Consider the following 18,651-nt stretch of genomic DNA (forward strand, 5'->3'; position numbering starts at 1 on the left):
ACGTAAGTCGTAGATACTATGTTTACTCTCGAACATTGGGCATGTCAGTGACCGAATTGCAGAAATGCTCTACTGATAAAAATAAACAATTATTCCTATTATATAAAGAAATTACTATTTTTTGAGGATAAATACACAGTCCAATATTACTGATCTACGAAAGAGATTTTTTTCCAAATAAAAAGCTAAGCATTTGATATGCATATATTGCATTTTCCACTATTCGGAAGGTCAATAATGTAGGCAATTTCGGCTAAAAAACACGCGGCCAAATAGAATTTCAATTCGAACCGCATGCCGGTAGTGTGACAATTTGGAAAAAAAGTATTTTATTATCATGATGATCGTTTTGTAGTGCCAGTAAATCTATTTATTTTATGATAAAGTGCCCATCTTCGATGTTGCCAGTATAATAAAAATTGGATACTCAAGTTAAATTTCATAGGATAATTATTAAGATATTATTGTACCTACTTAATTAGTATATTGCCATTGCACTAACTAAATCGATTTTCATCCTCTAAAATTAATTTTAGCGAATTACTAAACTCAACAAGACGAAACCCGGTCACTGGTCAAATAATATAAATGTAGAAAAAGCTATAAAGCTCTTTTTTAATTTTAAAAAATACTGATGCTCATTCATCTGCCTAGTATTAAAAAAAAAACTATATTTTCATACAGCGTTCATCATGACATGTAAAATGTTAAAAAAAAACTGAAATGCATTAGTTTTATAATTGTTTTATTCAAAAATATGTATGGAAAAACAAAAGTTCCAAAAATTTGTTTGTCATTATTAGTTCAATAAATTAAGGGTCATTTAAAACTCCTAAAAAATATTTATTCATGTGATATATTCTCGTCGGAACTAATGGAACGTCATGCAGTTATTTTATTTATTTATTTTTACAGGTAAAAATCAGTTTTGTTTGAAAAATGTGAAACTGGTACTTAAATTAGTATTAAAATTTTCTTACTAATTTTATGCTTTTTTTATTAGAAACACTTGCATTTTGATTTTTCTAATAAGGTAAAAAATATAAGCGAAAAATGTTAGACAACTAGTCCCGATTATTTGAAGGTACTTATTTACACAAATTATTATTTCAAGTAATATTTTCTTATTGCCACCCAGAGAAAACCGCTTCAAAGAAACCGTGTTTACAAGTGTCGCCGCTTTTGGCATAAAATTTTAGTCATTTTCCGGACGTCGTTCTGTGTGTTTATCGCGTCGCTCGTATGGCATGTACCTAATACAAACCAAAATTACGTGCAATTGTGAAATAGTTTGATGAATTGAATCATAATTGCCCGATAGTGTTTTTTTCTCGCGTATTTTTTATATTTTTGCCACCTGAAACTTGTAAATTTACGCGTTTAAATACTCGGAAGGCTGTCGGAGCTGTCAAAATACCGGTATCAATTTACACGTGAGTTTTATTTCATGCTTTAATTATATTTAAACCTTTTATTAAAATGGTGAGGGCGAATATATCGACGAATAAATTATATCCGATTTCTACTATGTCACCGCTCGCATCTATTTTAATCGGGCTTTTGCGTTTTCACAGCTCTTTTTTTTCTAAGCGTGACATAACAGATAAACGAATGAACATATATTTTGGTGACAGCATTAAGCAAATGAGTAAATTTATTCCGCTCATTCTATACACAAATGTAATACTGTTTCTAATTGTAATCTAGATTGTAATTAATGTCGGTAAAATTACAATATTGTTAACTTTTATATATGCAGACGGTGTAAATTAATTTCCTACATTCTTCGACTGTTTTCGTTTTTCCTCTGTCGGATTATTTTTATTTGACCTATTAATTTAAATATCCACCCATAACGTAACATGAACTTAAATCGTTGTACGAATTTTCGTAGTCCGAGGCATAATATACCTAGACCTAGTGAAAGGTTATTTTTTTATTATGGTTTCACGGTTAGTAAATATAATCCCGTGATCCCGGAGGTTTCTCATTCCTGTAAATCGCGGGATAAGAAGCTTTTAATTCCGGGATTTTATAACATACTTGAAATCGAATGTAATTAATTAATTATTACGTACTTTAAATCGAAGTAATTAATCTACGTAAATGCTATTTCTATTAAAAAAAAATTACAACAAAAAAATATGTAGAAAAATCAGTGCGCCCATCTACAAAAACAATTAAATAGTGAAGCTATGCATACAAATACATATTATATACAACATTTTGAGTGTGTCCAAATACTTGTTTACAAAATCTGGATTATCTCCAATTACAGGAGTCACTTTCATATTATTTTTTAACATCTCATTAAAGATGAAGAAGCATATTGAAGTCTGGGCATTGAGGGGGCTGACGACCGTCATTGGCTGTTTTTTTTTTTTTTTTTTTTTTACACGTGTGTAAAGTGATCACTTAAACCAGCCAATGACGGTCGTCAGCCCCGTAAATGCCCAGACTTCATTATGCTTCCTCATCTTTGATGAGATGTTAAAAAATAATATTACATATTTTAATAATATGTACGTATTTTTATACTTTTATATTTATAAGAAAAGGTATTTAATTTTTTTTTTAGATTTTGTTATCTCAACGTAGATGATGAAGAATGTAAAAGTATGGGCATTTACAGGGCTTATGACCTGTCATAGACTGGTTAAGTGATCACTTAACACACGCGCAACATTCACCATGATTGACAACCGTCCATGGTTTTACTCGTTCGTTCCATATGCCCAAACCATCTCAACACATTTTTCTCAATTTGCTGGATAATGCTTACTTCAGCCTTGCAATATTTCCTTATATTAATTACCATAGGAAAATCTACCATACACGGTTTGCCGCACTGAGAGATCGCATTCCGACTGCATTCAATCTACTTTCATCCTTCTTCCTCCAACTCCATGCTTCACTTCCATACATTAAGGACTCCATTGTGTACTGCCAGTTTAGCTTTTGCAGCTAGCCTTTTGTTTGCTACAACTGATTTCAATGCACCATTCACTCTGTTCGTAAATTAAAGTTATTAAAATAATCGTTCGTAATAATTGTACATCATTATCAAACGGTAGCTTTTAAATTAATCATTAATTTTTCTAATCAGACACATTTACAATCGGTCTCCAAGGCAGTGGTCGGCAAACTCATAGTCAACAGAGATAAATATCCACAGTACAACGATTGATGATTTCTATTGAGAGTTAAATTTGACTCCACGCTTCACTTTCATACATTCTTCTGCTGTGTCTGTCATGTCGGGTCCCCCTGACGTCGACTATAATTTGAGAGTAATCGTCCTTGTCTCGGGCAGCTCTAAACAGTCCTGATCCCCGTCCAGTCTGGTATATTCCTGGAGCCAGGAGATCTGCCTCCTGCCCACACCTCGTGGACCCTCCACTAGGTGCAATAGCTCGTACTTGTCTCCTCTCAGCACATGCCCCAGATAGGACATCTGCCGGACCTTGATATCAGTCTGTCTGCTCAACTGTCTCCCTGCTCTTGCTCTTTGGAGCACATTTCGCTCACTCCTTTCAAGAACGTCATAAATCAAAAAACTTGATTTTTCAGGAGAACGTTTTTGAATTAAAAAAATATGATACAATGTATTAAAAATAAATATCAAGCCACTTACTGAACTTTTTACTGTGCAACAGATCTTTTTGGGTAAAACCTGAAGGTTTTTTCTCCATTTGAAAAATATTTAGTTTATTTAAAAAAATAATTAAGCAATACCTTTTCTTCAAAATGGAAAAACAACACTTTCTGCCCTGTAGCGGGTAAATATTAAATATGCCTCTTTTGCTAGGATATAGTACATATTTTGGGCATTCCGAAAACATGCACAACTGAAAATTGACGATTTTTGATTTATGACGTTCTTGAAAGGAGTGAGCGATTTGTGTTGCTGACCATATCGGTCCATGGAATGAGCAGCATTCTACGATGTAGCCACATTTCGAATGCCTCAAATCGGTTCATAATACTCCATACATTAGGGCTGGAATATTATTTTCATCAATTGATTCGGCGGTCTTTCAGTTTTTTACTCTAATATTTAAAATATATAGAGAACAGAAGGGTAGAGAAGAAGAAGAAGATATTGACATTATTCATCGTCCGGTGGAATTTCGTCTCTACTCGACTAGGTCGCCTCTGCCGTCGACCGACGAGCCACTAACGATTGACTCTGACCTCGCGCTGTAACTGCGAAGGAAATCAAACAAAAAAACTGCGGTTTATATTTTTTTTTGTTTTTTGTAAATGGCTTATTGTTATTTTCCAAGGATTCCGTCGACTTGTCGTGTTATTGAGATTAAAGGTATTATTATAGAGGCATTTCGTAGGAATACAATAGGGTGACCGTATTAACCCTTAATAACTAAACATTCGTCTGGCGAAAACGTTAAAAACATGAAACTTAATCAAAAGTATTTATTAATAATAGGAACCGGTTACATGGCACTTAAGTTTGGTTTAATAGGAATTAATTTAACAATAAATCACTATTCCGCACAGCTACCACATATCGCTCACTCCTTTCAAGAACGTCATAAATCAAAAAACTTGATTTTTCAGGAGAATGTTTTTAACGTTTAAAAATATAACACAATGTTTTAAAAATAAATCAAGCCACTTATTGAACTTTTTACTGTGCAACAGATCTTTTTAGGTAAAACCTGAAGGTTTTTTTTCCATTTGAAAATATTTATTTTATTTTAAATAATAATTAAACAATACCTTTTCTTCAAAATGCAAAAACAACACTTTCTACCCTGTAGCGGGTAAATATTAAGTTAAAAATATGCCTCTTTTTGCTGGGATATAGTACATTTTCTGGCATTCCGAAAACATACACAACTACAATGTATTAAATTATAATACAATGTATTAAAAATAAATATCAAGCAACTTATTGAACTTTTTACTGTGCAACAGATCTTTTTAGATAAAACCTGAAGGTTTTTTTTTCCATTTGAAAAATATTTAGTATCTTTTTTAAAAAAAATTAAATAATACCTTTTCTTCAAAATGCAAAAACAACATTTTCTGCCCTGTAGCGGGTAAATATTAAGTTAAAAATATGTCTCTTTTGCTGGGATATAGTACATTTTCTGGGCATTCTGAAAACATGCATAACTGAAAATTGTCGATTTTTGATTTATGACGTTCTTGAAAGGAGTGAGCGATATGTCATTATTGTGCGATCCACAAATGGCATTGTATTTACAAATACAGTTTAGTTATCTAGGGATAAAAAAATTACTAACTACGACAGTTTAGCGTGATCGAATTTACGCGCAAAGTGTTCACGCACCGATCAAGAGCACCGATCCGAAGAAAGATGGATAAAAGCACAAGCCAATGCAAGCCAATTATCGTTTTGAAACACTAACTGACGTGCCGGACGGTAAAATTCCGTGCAATTCCGTGTAGTGGATAAACGCCCGTATTATCGATCCGAAATCGGCCAACACCGAAAGTAGATCACCACCTTTTTCGGTATAAAAATTAATGCGAATTCAGCGTTTTACTATTTCTGTAACCGGAACACGAGCAAGAAGGCTGTCCTAATTATTGTGAACTCAGCACGAAGGTCTTCCGTTCAATGTATGTTAATTTATGATTAAAACACTAAAAACAGTGATACACTAAATTGTGCCTAATATGGGTATTTTTCTAGAGGTGTACAAACTCAAATTGTCGGTGGCGCCCGCCGTGTGGCGTGTTGAGCCATCTTGTCGAGACCGCAGCTCTGTCACGTCAATGCCATTCAACTGAGGTATGAAGAAGTCAGTAATCATAGTACTGTAGCGCTCTCCATGTCTTTGCACTGTTCCGTGTCTGTCTGCTGTGCTGGTCGGGGTTGTGGGCGTCTGTGTACCGGCCAAAATAGCGTCGGATTCGGATCTAGCTGACTAACTGAACTAAATACTAATCCCTTTCACTGCCTACACCGGGGTACTTCTAGAAAATTTGGGGATGGATTTACAAACTTGTATTTATTTAGATTGGCAGTGACAGGGATATTGAAAGCTTTTAAATGTAAATTCACAGTAAAATCGGGATACAACTTTATGTTGTTTCACATTTTCAATCAATTTCGCATCTTAGTTTTTTTTAATTGCTTTGCAAGAGCAGATCTGTCAGGAAGCCGAGATGCTTCTGTATCAGATCTGGGCATGCGGTGGGACGGTTCTCAATGTAACGCTCTCCATTGACCGTAACATTCTGGCCGGCATCGTCCTTTTAAAAACATGCCAACGATTCCACCTGCCCATAAAGCACACCAAACATTGACTTTTAACGGATGTTATGGCGTCTCGACAAAGGATTATGGGTTTTCTCCACTCCAACTTCGGCAATCCCGCTTGTTGACATAGCCATTAACCATAAATGTGCCTCATCGGTGAACAAAATTTTGCGTTGAAAAAGAGAATCAAGCTGAATGTTATTTTCGGCCCATTCGCCAAACCTACGACGCGCATAATTGTCATTTTATATTATCAATACTATACGTCCGCCTCCGTAGTGTAATGGTCAGCATGCTCGGCTACCGTTCCGGAGGTCCCGGGTTCGATTCCCTGGGGGGTTTAATAAATATAAGTGATTTTTTCACTCTAATATTTATTCAACATTACACTGGACTGGTACCTGAAGTTGAGGGCTGATCACCTTTCCTTCATATGTAATCGATCTAGAGAACACTGCGTTTATATGAAGCAGTGCCCTATGCACCATTGGGGTGCGGTAAGGGTTTTATTATACAATATCGTATATTTCAATTGCCATTCCTCTACCTTACTATTGATGCCTGTTACAGCCAGAACTCTTTACTTTGTCTCTAAGTGACACTCCAGCTGACCATCTAAGCATTCCCATTTCAGCAGTTTCTAGTTGCCCAGAGTTATACATCGTCCAGCATTCGACAACCTTGTTTTTTTTGGTCTTCCTCTAGACGTCTTTCGAGGAAGATCCATTGCAATACCTGGTTCACAATGGATCTTTGTCAGACGGGAGTGATATCTAATCAAACATACTCAACCTATAAAGGATTGTATTAGACTCGTGAAGTGTTTATAACATCATCATTTTCTTTAGGTAAATTCGCCTTCGTAAAAACGTTATTTTCGTAAGTTGGCAATGAATGACGTCACAGAAACGATGGAATTATTTTAATATTGGTAATGTTGCTAAATTATTTGTTGATGTCTATGGTCCGCCCTCCCACCTCCCCATCCCCTCTTGTTCGTACCTCACAAATGGTAGTGTAGTGGTAAACAAACAATCCACACTACTACTATCACAGCTCTATAAACCATAGACAATAAACCATATGGCGTCATAAAACGTTCGATGACGAAAATTTGATGACGTAAGCGGACGCACGTTTCTCGTTTTATTCAAATATCTAAAGTTTAAACTTCAATATCTCCCTTAGTTCTCTACAGATTTCAATAAGAATGCTACCGATAGTCTAGTGATTTTTCGTATTAATTTATTAGTCAATAATCTTCCTGACAGAGGCCTATTTGATCAATATGTTTCTTAATATTTGCGAATCGCCCAGCGAAATCTGTTTGCGAATTCTTAGAAAGCCAAAAATCCAGTTTTAAGATTGGGCTGAGTGTACAATAAATAAAACATTACACTCGTACAAAACTAAAAAAAAAATGAAATAAAACCACTAAAATACTGGTTTAGACCAGTATTCACACTTCAGTGTGCGTACATTAATGACCAGCGAAATGTAATACTTGTATATGATATGAATTCGCGATAAAATCTATGCAAACACATTAATCTATGCAAATAAAAATGTCTGCCTCCGTAGTGTAATGGTCGGCACGCTCGGCTACCGTTCTGTAGGTCCCGGGTTCGATTTCCAGGGGGGTTCAAATAAATATAAGTGATTTTCCACTGTAATATTTATTCAATATTACCCTGGACTGGTACCTGAAGCGGAGGGCTGATCACCTTTCCTTCGTGTGTAAAAACGATCAAGATAACACTACGTTATATGACGCAGTGCCCTATGCACCATTTGGGTGCGGATAAGGGTTATATTATTTATTAATAAAAATGTAAATTTTTGTATGTTCAAAATCTGAAATTTTTATTTTTAACTAACTAACTAACTAACTAACCATCACGCCGCTTCCCCACAGGGGTAGGCAGAGAGAATAGAGCGCCACACCACTCTGTCCTTGCAAAAATTCTTCGCCTCTTCCACGTTCATGCATCTCCTCATACATACCCGCCTAACCTGACCACTTTCAAGTATTTGGCATACTTGATCGTGCCATGTTTTTCTCGGTCTTCCTCTGCTTCTTTTCCCGCTAACATTCGCCTCATAAATTTGTTTTACCGTTCTTTCCTCACTCATTCGTTCTACATGTCCAAACCATCTCAACACACCTTTCTTAATTTTATAGATAATTTATTTTTTATTTATTTAATATAATAAATAATAATAATAAAACCCTTATCCGCACCCCAATGGTGCATAGGGCACTGCGTCATATAAACGCAGTGTTATCTTGATCGTTTACACATGAAGGAAAGGTGATCGGCCCTCCGCTTCAGGTACCAGTCCAGGGTAAGATTGAATAAATATTACAGTGAAAAAATCACTTTTATTTATTTAATATAGTTACAAGAATTTTAATTCATGTTTTAGTTTTATACTTTTGATAATCTTTAAATTACAACATTTTGAGTGTGTCCAAATACTTGTTCGCAAAATCTGGATTATCTCCAATTACAGAAGTTATTTTCATATTATTTTTTGACATCTCATCAAAGATGAAGAAGAATATGGATATTCCATATTCTTCTTCAACTTCGATGAGATGTTAAAAAATAATATGAAAATAACTCCTGTAATTGGAGATAATCCAGATTTGTGAACAAGTATTTGGACACACTCAAAATGTTGTAAATAAATTATCTGGTGAAATTATAAGCTTAAAAAGTGAAAATGATATTTTCTGGCGTTTCTCATGTGTGTGATTATAATCCAGGATTCGGACCTCACATACTAATATAAGGGTTTCTGCTTAATAAAAAGCTTCTTTTCATCTCACCAATAGATTTCTCTAGTGCAGTTCTAGTGATTCAAGAACAATGTTTCAAAAATGGTTCATATATATGGAAGTTCCAAGAATTTGAGTGGTGTGGTTGTCAATAATGGGTAGAATTGGTGAATGTTACACGTGTGTAAAGTCTTCTTCTTCTTCCTCTTCTTTTTGTAGATCCTAGGGATCTGTTTGTGCCTCCGCATGTGTGTAAAGTGATCACTTAAACCACCCTATGACGGTCGTCAGCCCCGTAAATGCCCAGACCTCCATATTCTTCTTCATCTTTGATGAGATGTCAAAAAATAATCTTTAAATTAGTTACGCTGTTCTCTCCAATAAAGAGACTGAGCTCTTGTGCTTGGAGAGTTAATGCTTATGACCGAAATATGAAAAGAGGGTTTTTTGTGTTTTTTTTTTAATAACATGTATACTCTAACCTTATCTGCACCCAATGGTGCATAGGGCACTGCATCATAAAAACGCAGTGTTATCTTGAACGTTAACACATGAATGCAATATTAGAGTGAAAAAAATCGCTTTTATTTATTTTACCACACAGGGAATCGAACCCGTGACCTCCAGTACGGTAGCCCAGCGTGCTGACTATTACACTACGGAGGCGGAAAAAAAACACACAAATATCTTTTTTTAGTTAATGTTTTACTTAGTAAATACCACTATTTCTTAAAATCTACTGTGACACGTGTTTCGATGCACTCTGCATCATTTTCAAACACCGTATGACGGGTGTAATACGATGTTTGAAAATGATGCGGAATGCATCGAAACTCTTGTCACGGTAGATTTTAAGAAATAGAGGTATTTACTACGTAAAACATTAATTAAAAATGCATAGATTTTACCACAAAGTGACTGCCGAATCAATTAACAAATATATCAATGATTAAAGAAAACACTTCGTTGTTTACCACTTGAGTTTTATTATAGACTACATGTTTCAGAAGTTAAACTTCCATCATTCAGGTCTGTATAATAACAGTTATTATACAGACCTGAATGATGGAAGTTTAACTTCTGAAACATGTAGTCTATAATAAAACTCAAGTGGTAAACAACGAAGTGTTTTCTTTAATCATTGTAACGTGTCTTACCACAAAGTTAATGCCGAAACAATAAATAAAATAATAAATATATCTGTTCAAAAAACAAAACAGTTTGAGAGCAGCTGGCATAGGCCGTTCATAGATACCGGTACATCAATCAAATGCAGCGATTCAACTAACGAATGATTCGGATAACGATAAGGGAAATGAAGTTTACATGATGACAAGGCTTTATATTTATAATCAATCCACGATTGTAAAATTAAACATGGATCGGCTTATCGCGCCGAATTGAAAAGATTATGCAACATTTAATTAAGGCACATTAATCAATGACTCGCAAACATCCAGTGCATAAAGCGACCGGCCGCGCGAGGGGCCAGACGTGTTTCCACGAACATTTTTTTCAGAATACACCTTGGAATTTGTTTTTATTTTTAGATATAGAACTTCCACGAATTTGAGTAGTGTGGTTGTCAATAATGGGTAGAATTGGTGAATGTTACACGTGTGTAAAGTGATCACTTTAACCAGCCTATGACGGTCGTCAGCTCCGTAAATGCCCAGAACTCCATATTCCTCTTCATCTTTGATGAGATGTCAAAAAATAATATAAATAAGGAATTTAAAAAAAAAAAATATTTCAAAACATATTACATACATAAGTCATATACACATAATATAATATTCCCGATGAGTAATTTATATTTCTATTTTGGGACATGGGGTTAAGGTTAGGTTAGGTTAGGTTAATATAAACTAAACTAAATATAATAAACTTTTATGTCTACATTAATTGAATCATATTAAAATGTAGTTAGTAATGAAAAATTCAATGGACAAGTAAAATTATTTATTTTCAAACGACGATACACGGTTTCATAACACAAATCGATACTGACAGTCGTTATTATCATAATGCCGATTAAAAAGACCAGAAAGGGAAACTTCATTAATAATTACTTCGGAATTCATTATTATTGATGAGGCTCCAAACGTCAAAATTCCCGCCATCGTGAAAATGTCGGGGTTCAAGGCTAAACTGTGTTGCCATAACGATCGCCCATCAAGACAAAACCCTTCGCAACTGAATTAAACTAGGTACCTACTTACCATTTTTTTTTTCTCCTTAAAAAATTTTTTCTTCGTATTTTTATTCCGTTCTTAGCACGCAATGGTGCATTGGATCAAAAAATGCAGCGTTATCTTATCAGAGTGACGCGCGAGAATTCCTGGCGAAATTTATGGGAAGGGTACACGTGTGTAAAGTGATCACTTAAACCCGCTTATGATGGAACTTAAACCCTGTAGATTCAGGCATCTTCCAGTATGTAAAATATTGTAATTCGGTTAGGATCTTGCATACATTTCAAAGGGTCTTTGCTTAATAAAGCTTACTCAAATCAACCATAAATATATATATATATATATATATATATATATATATATATATATATATATATATATATATATATATGTATATATATATATATATATATATATATATATATATATATATATACATATATATATATATATATATATATATATATATATATATATATATATATATATACATATATATATATATATATATATATATATATATATATATATAATATATATATATATATATATATACATATATATATATATATATATATATATATATATATATATATATATATATATATATATATATATATATATATATATATATATATATATATATATATATATATATATATAAATATTTTTTTTTTTTAAATATATATATATATATATATATCCAATATTTCAGTGGCGTGGTTGTCAATCATAGATAGAATGTATGTCATCACCAGTCATCATCATCACCAGTCTGATGTATAATCATCACCAGTCTGATGATGTCGGTAACGACGAAACCCGGTCGCTGGTCAAATAAAAAAGTGGAAAAGCTAAAAATATTGGTTTTAATCTAATAATAAATTATAGATAGAATGGGTAATGTTACACGTGTGTAAAGTGATCACTGCCCTGTAAATACACATTCTTCTTCATCTATGTTGGGATGTATCTAACATAGATCATATGTTAATTGTGTTAGCCTTTGAACATATTAATATCGTAAATATCACGTCGTTAGTATCGGCAGTAACGCAAGCCGCTAAACGTGTGGAATTGTGTTTATTTCAATCGATATCGTCCATTGTCCACCGATAATAGCTGATGACTTGCGATTTCATATTGTCCTGGGACATTGAATGTATGGGTCGTAATATCGCTCACTCCTTTCAACAACGTCATATATCAAAAATCGTCAATTTACAGCTGTGCATGTTTTTTCGTAATGCTCAGAAAATGTACTATATCCCAGCAAAAGCGGCATATTTTTAACTTTATATTTACCAGCTACAGGGCGAAAAGTGTTGTTTTTGCATTTTGAAGAAAAGGTATTGTTTAATTATTTTTTTAAACATACTTAATATTTTTCAAATGGAGAAAAAACATTCAGGTTTTCCCTTAAAAGATCTGTTGCACAGTAAAATGTTCAAAAAGTGGCTTGATATTTGTTTTTAATAAATTTTATTATATTTTTCAACTTTAAAAACGATCTCTTGAAAAATCAAGTTTTTTGATATGTGACGTTGTTGAAAGGAGTAAGCGATATGTACAGTAGTGAGCAATGAAATGTATCCAGGCTTAAATTAAAAACATCATTAAAAAAGTGCTGTTTGAAAAATTTCCCCAAGACTAAATACAAAATTTCATGAAATCCATGCCAAAACGTATTGAAGCAGTAATAAAAAAGGAGAAACACTGTATTTTATGCCACAGAACGAATAATTTTTAAACATGTTTAGTAAACTCCCCTATAACGCTGAGATAGGTACCGCGTTATCGGAGGGGACGTTATAGGGAAATTGAGGTTTTAAAATTGTATTTCAACTTAAGATGACTCATTACAGTCATTTCCGATATTTAAAATGAAAAAATACAATTTAAAACATGAACCCCTAATAAAATTCCCGCAGTCTGATGGTTTCGGTTACGACGAAACTCGGTTGCTGGTCAAATAAAATTCATGTGGACAAAACGTCTTCAAACCCTTATCCGCACCCCAATGATGCATAGGGCACTGCATCATATAAACGCAGTGTTATCTTGATCGTTAACACATGAAGGAAAGGTGATTAACCCTCCGCTTTAGGTACTAGTCAATATTATGGAATAATACTAGGGTAATATTGAATAAATCTTCGAGTGAAAAAATCACTTATATTTATTTGACCCCCCCCCCCTGGGTATCGAAACCGGGACCTTCAGAACGGAAGCGGAGGGTACTGACCATTACACTACGGAGGCGGACATTAACAATTAATAAAGAAATTTATTATTTTGAGAAATAAAAAGACTTTGTTTTTGATCCACTCACATAAGACAGTGAATTACAGATTGGTGTGTCTTAACACATAACATGATAACACTGTGTTTATATAATGCAGTGCCCTATGCACCATTGGGGTGCGGATACGGGTTCGAATTGAATATCAAAGTTGTAGGGGGGTTAGTGTATATAACGAACTTTTGCATATAACGATCTGGCTCGTTATATAAGAGGCATCACTCTAATCCGATCGCCCATGGACTACCTTGAGTTGATAACGAATCACCGAACTGTTATCATAATACTGTTGCACTATCACACGTAAGATCACCGTAATGACTCAATAATTAAACTTGGCCCAGATTCGAGCCCAGACATCCTTGTCCTCAGTTCGTCGACGACAATAGTCCACGTTATATCGCTCACTCCTTTCAAGAACGTCATAAATAAAAAAAACTTGATTTTTCAGCAGAACGTTTTTAAAGTTTAAAAATAAATATCAAGCCTTATTGAACTTTTTACTGTGTAACAGATCATTTTAGGTAAAACCTGAAGGTTTTTTCTCCATTTGAAAAATATTTAGTATATTTAATAAAAATAATTAAACAATACCTTTTCTTGAAAATGCAAAAACAACACTTTCTGCCCTGTAGCGGGTAAATATTAAGTTAAAAATATGCCTCTTTTGCTGGGATATAGTTCATTTTCTGGGCATTTCGAAAACATGCACAACTGAAAATTGACGATGTTTTATTTAAGACGTTCTTGAAAGGAGTGAGCGATACGTATTATATATATACTAGCCTTATCTCTCTTCTGGGGTCGGTTTTATCGACTTCTGGATACTTCCATTTTCGGCTCCGTTATCAGGCTTGGTGTAAACACCGCGCGAAAGCTTATCACGTATTTTTTTATACGCAGCGGCGTTTCTTTCAACGTACGTGTTTTTTTTTTACATTGTCATTCTATTTATCACAAATCGCAAACCCGTCAATACCCACCGATGTACAGATATATATATATATATATATATATATATATATATATATATATATATATATATATATATATATATATATATATATATATATATATATATATATATATATATATATATATATATATATATATATATATATATATATATATATATATATATATATATACATATATATATATATATATATACATGCTGAAAGAGAGTAAGGTGAGAATCTATAAGACCTGCGTAAGACCGATTTTGACATACGGCACGGAAACAAGAGCCGACACCGCGAGAACAAAAAGCCTTCTTAGGACATCCGAAATGAAGACTCTACGACCCATTGCAGGCCTAACACAGATATAAGAAAAATCTGCGATGTTGAAGATGTTGTGCGATGGGGAAGAGAAAGAAGACGTTTCTGGAGAGATCATGTGAGAAGAGCGAGTTCGGATCGAGTGGTGAGGGTGGCAGCGGACAGCAGCATAGGCGGGATCAGACCCCCAGGAAGACCACCTAAACGATGGAAGGATAGCTGGTCTTCCACCTCCCAGGAGCGACCCGAGAATGACAGGACCTAGTCCTAAAAGAAGAAGAATATATATATATATATATATATATATATATATATATATATATATATATATATATATATATATATATATATATATATATATATATATATATATATATATATATATATATATATATATATATATATATATATATATATATATATATATATATATATATATATATATATATATATATATATATATATATATATATATATATATATATATATATATATATATATATATATATATTTTTTTTTTTTTCTTTTTTAACTATTCAATATATTATACTTCTAAGATTAAAATGCAATTCAGGGCAATATTAAGCTAATATCAAATAGTCAATGATCACGTTTTTGTAAAAAATGCACTTGGTCACTTTCTCCTGTATGACTACGATATATAGAACGTCCAAGAATTTGAGTAGTGTGGTTGTCGGCCACGTAAATGCCCAGACTTCCATATTCTTCTTCATCTTTGATGAGAAGTAAAAAAAAATTGATTTAAAAAATTAATATAATATTTAATCACACATATAATATCGATTTATCAGTCTTCCACGGGATCGAGTGGGTTAATTGAACACTTCATGTCACGCGCCAAGATAAGAGAGATAATTATATCGCTCACTCCTTTCAACAACGTCATATATCAAAAATCGCCAATTTTCAGTTGTGCATGTTTTCTGAATGCTCAGAAAAAGTACTATATCCCAGCGAAAGCAGCATATTTTTAACTTAATAATTACCCGCTACAGGGCAGAGAGTGTTGTTTTTGCATTTTGAAGAAAATGTATTGTTTAATTATTTTTTTAAATATACAAAAAAAAATTAAAATGGAGTAAAAACATTCAGGTTTTACCTAAAAAGATCTGCTGTACGGTAAAAAGATCAATGAGTGGCTTGATATATTTTTTAAAATCCTTATCCGCACCCCAATGGTGCATAGGGCAATGCTTCATATAAACGCAGTGTTATCTTGATCGTTTTGTCCGCCTACGTAGTGTAATGGTCAGCACGCTCGGCTACCGTTCTGGAGGTCCCGGGTTCGATTCCCAGGGGGGTTTAAATAAATATAAGTAATTTTTTCACTGTAATATTTATTCAATATTACCCTGAACTGGTACCTGAAGCGGAGGGCTGATCACCTTTCCTTCATATGTTTACGATCAAGATAACACTGCGTTTATATTATGCAGTGCCCTATGCATCATTGGGATGCGGATAAGGGTTTGAATAAAAAAAAGTTATCTTGATCGTTAATTCATGAAGGAAAGGCGATCAGCCCTCCGCTTCAGGTACCAGTTCAGGGTAATATTGAATAAATAATTACAGTGAAAAAATCACTTATATTTATTTGACCCCCTCTTGAAATCGAACCCGGGACCTCCAGAACGGTAGCCGAGCGTGCTGACTATTACACTACGGAGGCGGACACGGATTATTTTTAATACATTTGATTATTTTTTAAACTTTAAAAACGATCTCCTGAAACATATTTTTTTTTGTATATATGACGTTGTTGAAAGGAGTGAGCGATATTTGTATGAATAATTAGTTTTGTGTAATTAAAAATTTCTCGTGGCAACGTTTGCTTATATATAATGGCGTATTTAATATTTTATTTAACGACTTTATACGAGCGATAAACTTATTACTAACCGACTAACCATCACGCCGCCTCCGCGGGGATAGGCAGAGAGAATAGGATGCCATACTACTCTGTCTTTTCAGACATTCTTCGCCTCTTCCACATTCATAGAACTGCTCATACTTGACTTCTGACTTGATTACTGCCAAGTATTTGTTTACAGCAAAATGTTGTAAAATACACGTTGATAATAAGTAAACTACTGCTTCTACTACCATCACGCCGTTTCCCCGCAGGGGTAGGCAGAGAGGATGGAACGCCACACTCTTCTGTCCTGACACACTCCTCGCCTCCTCCACATCCATACATCTAGTCATACATGCCCGCTTCTTGACCCGGCCGCTTTCTAGTATTCGACATACCTGATTGTGCCAAGATTTCCTCGGTCTTCCTCTGCTTCTTTTTCCAACTACATTTGTCTCAAAAATTTGTTTAACTTTCCTTCCACACATTATCCACCTTTGGCACCATCTCCTGCAAATCTTATCTAATATTTTTATTTATTTATTAATATTGATTAAAAAAATGAATATGGTATTTTCTGGCGTTTCTCATGTGTGTGATTGTAATCCAGGATTCGGACCTCACATACTAATATAAGAGTTTCTGCTTAATAAAGTTTCTTTGCATCTCACCAATAGATGTCTCTAGTGCAGTTCTAGTGATTCAAGAACAATGTTTCAAAAATGGTTCATATATATGGAACTTCCAAGAATTTGAGTGGTGTGGTTGTCAATAATGGGTAGAATTGGTGAATGTTACACGTGTGTAAAGTCTTCTTCTTCTTCATCTTCTTCTTCTTTTTGTAGATCCTTCTTCTTCTTTTTGTAGAAGGTTTCTAAATTGGTTCATATATATAGAACTTCCGAGAATTTGAGTAGTGTGGTTGTCAATAATGGGTAGAATTGGTGAATGTTACACGTGTGTAAAGTGATCACTTAAACCAGCCTATGACGGTCGTCAGCCCCGTAAACGCCCAGACTTCCATATTCTTCTTCATCTTTGATGAGATGTCAAAAAATAATACAAAAAAGGCACCGCTGGCTACATATAGCTTTGCTGCGAGCCGCCCGCACGCTAATGATCAATTACGTAACATTAAAAACTACTACAGTATCGGGGAGAAATGTGAATTAATAGTTTTAACATCTTGTATTGGTCCATTGCCAGAATCTTTTTATACATTTGTCCAGAATCTCCGATAAGGCGTATTACTCGCGGGTCTGATTCATGACGAGTATACACGTCAAATCTACTATAGCCCATGATGTTGGTTGAAAGATGTGTGCGAAGATTCTCAGGATTTATTATTAGATTAAAACCAATATTTTTAGCTTTTCCACTTTTTTATTTGACCAGCGACCGGGTTTCGTCGTTACCGACATCTTCAGACTGGTGAGAGGCTATACAAATTGTTATGTTATATATAAAAGAAGAAATGGTAATCATGGTTATCAACTCCTGCCTTCTTTTATATATAACATAACAATTTGTATAGCCTCTCACCAGTCTGATGATGTCGGTAACGTCGAAACCCGGTCGCTGGTCAAATAAAAAAGTGGAAAAGCTAAAAATATTGGTTTTAATCTAATAATAAATCAAAAATGCAATTCCATCACGAAGTGTCAGTGGATAATATAGATTCTCAGGATCTTTGCACATTTGGGGGAGGGGGTATATGATGCAGTGCCCTATGCATCATTGGAGTGCGAATAAGGGTTAGAAGAATAATTTCCGACTGTCCGAATGAATTCGCTAACCTGATAAGCAAACGAGTTCTTGCCGAGAATTATTTTATTCTCAATATTATTAATATTTAAAGCATTTACTTTGTGGTTAGTCATTTTTACTTATTTACTTTTTTACAAAAATGTTAATAAAATTAGTATATAACCACTCACCGAGATTTTTACGTCTACCGGTTTCGAGA

General features: G+C 34.0%; 1 protein-coding gene across 2 annotated transcripts in view; it reads left to right on the plus strand.

Moving 5' to 3' along the window:
* Positions 1 to 1,178: 1,178 nt before the first annotated feature.
* LOC148301607 (oxidative stress-induced growth inhibitor 1-like) overlaps positions 1,179 to 18,651 on the plus strand; it is a 51,626-nt gene continuing 34,153 nt past the window's right edge. Inside the window, exon 1 of one of the 2 annotated variants that reach the window (XM_088273005.1) lies at positions 1,179 to 1,433. The gene's annotated coding sequence lies outside the window, so the exon portion shown is untranslated. The remainder of the gene's footprint in view (positions 1,434 to 18,651) is intronic. The other variant, XM_088273006.1, reaches the window with a different exon arrangement.

This window comes from Brachycentrus maculatus, unplaced genomic scaffold (assembly GCF_059751285.1).
Source record: "Brachycentrus maculatus isolate JH-2025_06_01 unplaced genomic scaffold, ASM5975128v1 h1tg000536l, whole genome shotgun sequence".
Lineage (NCBI taxonomy): Eukaryota > Metazoa > Arthropoda > Insecta > Trichoptera > Brachycentridae > Brachycentrus > Brachycentrus maculatus.